Here is a 7,500-nt window from a genome sequence, read left to right as displayed (position 1 = left end):
TGGCATTAGCCTGTCTTTTAGAATCGACTAACTCATGTGCAAACGCTGTTCACATGAAAGCCTTTCCCGCTTCAGTCCTCAAAGTTCTCATTTGAGTACTTGCTACTTCCACCAAGATCTGCTCCATTGATCGCTTCGCGCATACACTTGCGTGCATACTTTAGCGCAATCAATGTGTCCTCCTACACATGAATATCATTTTTGAGCTGGTGAGGCTCTTTTTCTCTAATCTAACTTGCGTTAGATATTGATATTCATGGTTGGGTATAGGCCACGAGCTCTAGTGCCATCCATTTTCAGGGCTGATTGATTCGGCAGGTGAGTTGTTACACACTCCTTAGCGGATTTCAACTTCCATGACCACCGTCCTGCTGTCAGTATCAATCAACACCTTTTGTGGTGACTCATGAGCAAGTAGTTAGGCGCCTTAACCCAACTTTTGGTTCATCCCACATCGCCGGTTCTGCTTACCAAAAGCGGCCCACAAAAAGCTTGCATTCATAGTCCAAGTGCAATTAAGTCACAAGGACATCTCACCGATTTATAGTTTGAGAATAGGTGAAGGAAAAATTTTCCCCCATTCCTCTAATCATTCGCTTTAACCGATGAAATTGCTTTGCGAAGATTTTTCAATCTTGCTCAAGCTTTTGCTATCCTGAGGGAAACTTCGGAGGAAACCAGCTACTAGATGGTTCGATTAGTCTTTCGCCCCTATGCTCAGGTCAGACGATCGATTTGCACGTCAGAACCGCTTCGGGCTTCCACCATGGTTTCCCGTGGCTTCGCCCTGCCCAAGCATAGATCACCATCTTTCGGGTCGTGTGCTACTTGCTCTGGATCAGTCATGCAATAAGAGCAAAACCGTCCGTGGTTGCGGGACACCGAATCGGCGCCCTCACCACACAAAGTAGTGCAATTCATAAAAATTACACTGTTCACTTTCATTTCGCGTGTGCGCTTTCAATGAGCGACAACACTTGCAAGCAACTCACACTCCTTGGTCCGTGTTTCAAGACGGGCTGTAGAGAGCATTGAATAGGAAGTTGAGGTCAGACAGGCAATCAAGATCAATTTATCTCATTTTGTTTAGAATCAACAAGAAGAATTCCGAGGAAAACTTCTGCTCGATTCATTAACAAGATTTGCCAAAAGACGACAACTACACTACTCGGTAGCCGAGAATATAATATCAAGGCATTGAGTATGGTAACGCTCACTCCAGTTCCCCTTCAACAGTTTCACGTACTTTTCACTCTCTCTTCAGAGTGCTTTTCAACTTTCCCTCACGGTACTTGTTTACTATCGGTCTCGCTTTATAATTAGCTTTTGGAGAGACATATCTCCAGCTTCGAGTTGCACTTTCAAACAACTCTACTCATAGGAATGAGCCATTATGACTGGTATCGAAAATGACCTTTACAGGATTTTCACCTTCTTTGATGCTACTTTCCAGTAGACATCAGGACAAATTCACCAGTCTAGCATCAAACCATACCGGACACCGAGAAATGTTGCCATTTCTCTTCCCGATGAGCTTTTCCCTGTTCATTCGCCATTACTAAGGGATTCTCAGTTGATTTCTTTTCCTCCCCTTACTGATATGCTTAAGTTAAGGGGGTTCTCTCGCCCAATTCAGGTTATGTAGTTGATTGTCTCTTAATTGGTTCACTGACCAATATGAGACAGAAACCGATTCAGCAGTTTTGTTCGCTACTACTATCAAACACAGGTCGAAGTTTCCATTCAGTCATTAATTCCAACTTTCAAATGTTGTTGTTTCAGCTTTCGCTTACTAGAAGCAACATAATACTCGCTGCAATACAGACCTCGGGAAACCCTCACCGTGAATAAGGTTCACTCACATATTTCACTACATTTTGCGTGGGATTGGAGATGAGGCTACTCGTTCTTGCTCAGTACTAGGCTGAAAATTAACGAAACTTCGTTACAAACGTTCACATGTTGATGTTTCCGCTTTCGCGTACTCGAAACAACATAATACTAGTCTTTGTAATTTAGTTTCATAATTTCAACTGTTCTCATGCAGAATTTTTGCTCATTCTTATCCCAAATTTTGACCTGGCTACTAGTTACACTCCTTGTACTTATTGCAAAATGACCACAAATTTCAACAGCTTTCACATGTTGCTGTTTCGGCTTTCGCTTACTACAGTCAACATAATACTCGTTGCAAAATAAGTGCTCGGCATCTGCAATTTTCCAAAGACGAAGTTTCGCCAGTTCAATTTTCGCTCGCCAATTATGGCTACTAATTCACACGGTACTGAGCTCAACAACATTAAATTTGTTCAGCAAGACTTTCACATGTTGATGTTTTGGCTTTCGCCTACTAGAAGCAACATAATACTCGTCTTGTTAGCTCATTCAATGAGAATAGCTTTTCCCGTTGAGAATTTTTGCCTTCAATTGGCGTTGTAGTGAGTTTGGCTACTCAGATCACCAAATACTTGTGACAATTCGAACCAGAAATGTTTTCAATTTTCACATGCTGATGTTTCGGATTCAACCTACTAGAAGCAGCATAATACTTGTATTCAACAATTTCTGTATCAAATCCCAGTTTTCTCTGGTGCATCTTTGCCAAACTATTCCAAACTGCCTGAGTCTGAATACCAATTACAGGTACTAGTAAATGCACGTTACTAAGGACTATATAGTTCTAGGTTACTGTACACAACGACGTTCACATGTTGATGTTTCAGCTGCCGCTTACTAGAAACAACATAATACTTATCGTGCATACCTTTCCATAACTTGTCCTTTTCAGATGCATTAGTTTCCCTTTGTCTTGGCTTCTACAGTCAGACTGGCTACTAGTAACAGCACAGTACTAATCACATATCGTTCTACAGTTTGCAGACAACTTTCACATGTTGATGTTTCAGCTTTCGCCTACTAGAAACAACATAATACTCGCTGTATACATTTGTAGTTCTCTATGTAACTTTCATGTGAAGAAGTTTCGCCAGTCTTTTTGACTGTCTCAAATCTGAGTCATGCTTAGGCTACTAGTTGCTTCATAGTACTTATCGCCTCGAGATCATTGAACAAAACTTGATTTTCACATGTTGCTGTTTCAGCTTCCGCTTACTAGAAACAACATAATACTAGTCTCATTAAGTTCCGTCTCTTTGCAATTTTCTTATGAAGAAAATTCGCCATCACAATGACTCCAGCAGTTCTTGATCAAGGAATGCAATCATTGATCAGAATGCTATTATTTGAATCGGTTCTGCTTTAAGTGTTCCAATTTTATTGGAAGCACCAACAATAGAACATCAATGTGTTCAATCGAGAGTTATATAACCCTGAATCGGACGCAGTCAACAGCCGAAGCCGAGACCGCCTTTTGCGTTAGAGAGGTCGGTAAACAAATCTTGCGATTCATACCGAATTAACACATATAGCTGTGCTCCTCTTCGTAAAGCGAGCCAAGTGATCCCCTGTTGAAGGATGTATTTGGACCAATCTAGTAGCATTTGGTTTCCAACAAGCTCTCCCAAGTTAGCTTACTTATTGGGCTTTTCAACCAATTCGGTTGGCTACAAGCATCATCAAAGTACTAGCCACAGTTTGATCGCAAAATTCTACGACTTTCACATGTTGATGTTTCGGCTTGCGCTTAGCCTACTATAAGCAACATAATACTAGTCATATCATAGAGCGTGATCAGCTTGTGACGTTCTCATGATGAAGTTTCACCAACAGTGTCTCACTTCGAGCTTAAATCCAGCTACTAGTAACTACACAGTACTGACTGCAACGATAACTTTTATCTATACCTTTCACATGCTGCGCTTTCGGCCAGGGCCTACTAACGTCAACATAATACTCGATATAAACTTTTGTTCATGATGCAGCTTCCCCATGCAGAAGTTTCGCCTTCAAATGCTCTCTTGGCCATATGACGTAAGAAAAGGTTACTAGTAACATCACAGTACTAGCCACAGTTTGATTGCAAAATTCTACGACTTTCACATGTTGATGTTTCGGCTTGCGCTTAGCCTACTAGAAGCAACATAATACTAGTCATATCATAGAGCGTGATCAGCTTGTGACGTTCTCATGATGAAGTTTCACCAACAGTGTCTCATTTCGAGCTTAAATCCAGCTACTAGTAACTACACAGTACTGACTGCAACGCTAACTTTTATCTATACCTTTCACATGCTGCGCTTTCGGCCAGGGCCTACTAACGTCAACATAATACTCGATATAAACTTTTGTTCATGATGCAGCTTCCCCATGCAGAAGTTTCGCCTTCAAATGCTCTCTTGGCCATATGACGTAACACAAGGTTACTAGTAACATCACAGTACTAGCCACAATTTGATCGCAAAATTCTACGACTTTCACATGTTGATGTTTCGGCTTGCGCTTAGCCTACTATAAGCAACATAATACTAGTCATATCATAGAGCGTGATCAGCTTGTGACGTTCTCATGATGAAGTTTCACCAACAGTGTCTCACTTCGAGCTTAAATCCAGCTACTAGTAACTACACAGTACTGACTGCAACGATAACTTTTATCTATACCTTTCACATGCTGCGCTTTCGGCCAGGGCCTACTAACGTCAACATAATACTCGATATAAACTTTTGTTCATGATGCAGCTTCCCCATGCAGAAGTTTCGCCTTCAAATGCTCTCTTGGCCATATGACGTAAGAAAAGGTTACTAGTAACATCACAGTACTAGCCACAGTTTGATTGCAAAATTCTACGACTTTCACATGTTGATGTTTCGGCTTGCGCTTAGCCTACTAGAAGCAACATAATACTAGTCATATCATAGAGCGTGATCAGCTTGTGACGTTCTCATGATGAAGTTTCACCAACAGTGTCTCATTTCGAGCTTAAATCCAGCTACTAGTAACTACACAGTACTGACTGCAACGCTAACTTTTATCTATACCTTTCACATGCTGCGCTTTCGGCCAGGGCCTACTAACGTCAACATAATACTCGATATAAACTTTTGTTCATGATGCAGCTTCCCCATGCAGAAGTTTCGCCTTCAAATGCTCTCTTGGCCATATGACGTAACACAAGGTTACTAGTAACATCACAGTACTAGCCACAATTTGATCGCAAAATTCTACGACTTTCACATGTTGATGTTTCGGCTTGCGCTTAGCCTACTAGAAGCAACATAATACTAGTCATATCATGGAGCGTGATCAGCTTGTGACGTTCTCATGATGAAGTTTCACCAACAGTGTCTCATTTCGAGCTTAAATCCAGCTACTAGTAACTACACAGTACTGACTGCAACGATAACTTTTATCTATACCTTTCACATGCTGCGCTTTCGGCCAGGGCCTACTAATGTCAACATAATACTCGATATAAACTTTTGTTCATGATGCAGCTTCCCCATGCAGAAGTTTCGCCTTCAAATGCTCTCTTGGCCATATGACGTAACACAAGGTTACTAGTAACATCACAGTACTAGCCACAATTTGATCGCAAAATTCTACGACTTTCACATGTTGATGTTTCGGCTTGCGCTTAGCCTACTAGAAGCAACATAATACTAGTCATATCATAGAGCTTGATCAGCTTGTGACATTCTCATGATGAAGTTTCACCAACAGTGTCTCATTTTGAGCTTAAATCCAGCTACTAGTAACTACACAGTACTGACTGCAACAATAACTTTTATCTATACCTTTCACATGCTGCGTTTTCGGCCAAGGCCTACTAACGTCAACATAATACTCGATATAAAATTTTGATCATGATGCAGCTTTCCCATGCAGAAGTTTCGCCTTCAAATGCTCTCTTGGCCATATGACGGAACCACCAGGTTACTAGTAACATCACAGTACTAGCCACAGTTTGATTGCAAAATTCTACGACTTTCACATGTTGATGTTTCGGCTTGCGCTTAGCCTACTAGAAGCAACATAATACTAGTCATATCATAGAGCGTGATCAGCTTGTGACGTTCTCATGATGAAGTTTCACCAATAGTGTTTCATTCGAATTGGTTCTGCTTTAAGCTCTCCAATTGTTTTGGATGAACCAGTTTTGCCCTTCGAAGCCACTTTTTGTGAGCTTTTGTGGGTCTTTACCAAGAGGATATACCTCAAGGCCTCTTTCAATTCCTTTAAGTTCTTTCAACTCCTTTACAGTTTCTAGGTTCACATAGCTGCAAACCTTATTTCTAGTTTTAAGTCTGGCCAACTTGGGGAGAGTTGGTGCAGACCGTGACCAATTCTAGTAGGATGCCACAACAAGAATGTGATCAACTTAGCTTGTCGATGAACCTGCCCCACATTCAAACAACTCTATCGCCTTTTCCTCGTATAGTTATATGCGAGGGCCTCTCATAGAGAGCGCTGTTAGCAACCTTTTCCACATAGACGATAAAGTTGTGAGTGTTTTGCACATGGCTGTTGTCATCACCACGTGACGAGTCAACTCAGCTTGACTCTCTACACTCCGACAAGCTTTGCACATACGCCTTTAGTTCAGTATGTGTCTTTAATCTGACTCCGGTGCCTCAAGCCGGAAAAATTGTCAGATTATGATCATTATCGGTTAGTCATCCCGATGCAAGATCGTATCGTACTGTCTTTGTCTACCTCCAGATTCCGAAGAACAGGAGGAGACTCTCCCAGACCTACATATCTGGGAGAATGTTCAGAGGGCGAGAAGCTGTGGATTACTCTCCCCTAAGAACTGACTAAACTTTACCCTCGTCCAAGGTAAGTTTATTTTTAGCTAGCCTTCTATGTAAAGGATCTGAGGCTAAGCTGTGTTTTTTCGAGCCTTTGGCTCGGAGCAAGTTCAGTGGGCGCCCCGAGTAGCTCAACTCTTTCCCACTGAACAGCGCAACGCTCTGTCACTCGCTGGGATTTTTGCGTGTCGGTTCTAACCACGCGACTTGTGGACCTTTTTAGGCCTTTCTCATTCACAAGTCTATAGCTGGGCTTCTATAACCCAGCTTCTGAGATCTAGATAGCTGCAGTTCTGCTAGGCTGCTTTTGCTAACTAGTCTCCCTTTAAGCAGTCCCTTGCCATGACTGCTGAACTATGTATCCACACAAGTAGTTTTTGAGCTCGATACATAATTCGAGATTGGTTGCCAAGCAATCTCTAGCGACAGAGCGTCATGCGCACTACAGACATGGCCTCTACCAGCAGCCATGCCCGAAGGAATCAATCACTGATCCTTCCGCAGGTTCCCCTACGGAAACCTTGTTACGACTTTTACTTCCTCTAGACAATTAAGCTCGATCCGCTTCATCCCGTTGCCGGAGACCGAAGTCCCAACAGTAGGAATTTGCAATTCTTGCTTAACTATCCAATCAGTAGTAGCGACGGGCGGTGTGTACAAAGGGCAGGGACGTAATCCCTATGAGTTGTTGACTCATAAGTACCAGGAATTCCTGGTTCACGTCTGCAAGTTACAACAGACGATCCCCTTGAAGCGCTGTACTTTTCTCTGATTGCCCAGTCCATTTCGGACC

General features: G+C 42.2%; 1 non-coding gene and 1 pseudogene across 1 annotated transcript in view; both read right to left on the bottom strand.

Annotated features, from left to right (window-relative positions):
• Nucleotides 1–1,641, bottom strand: part of LOC142356126 (large subunit ribosomal RNA) — a 3,522-nt gene extending 1,881 nt beyond the window's left edge. The window contains exon 1 of the ribosomal RNA XR_012761366.1: nucleotides 1–1,641. This exon is cut by the window's left edge and continues 1,881 nt beyond it. This is a non-coding gene — a ribosomal RNA (large subunit ribosomal RNA).
• Nucleotides 1,642–3,324: 1,683 nt separating this feature from the next.
• Nucleotides 3,325–3,476, bottom strand: LOC142356125 (5.8S ribosomal RNA; annotated as a pseudogene).
• Between the last annotated feature and the right edge of the window lie 4,024 nt (nucleotides 3,477–7,500).

Source organism: Convolutriloba macropyga, unplaced genomic scaffold (assembly GCF_964194025.1).
Source record: "Convolutriloba macropyga unplaced genomic scaffold, txConMacr16.3 SCAFFOLD_1955, whole genome shotgun sequence".
Classification (NCBI taxonomy): Eukaryota; Metazoa; Xenacoelomorpha; order Acoela; family Convolutidae; genus Convolutriloba; species Convolutriloba macropyga.
The sequence above is the reverse complement of the archived record's forward strand: the minus strand, read 5'-3'. Positions and strand labels throughout refer to the sequence as shown.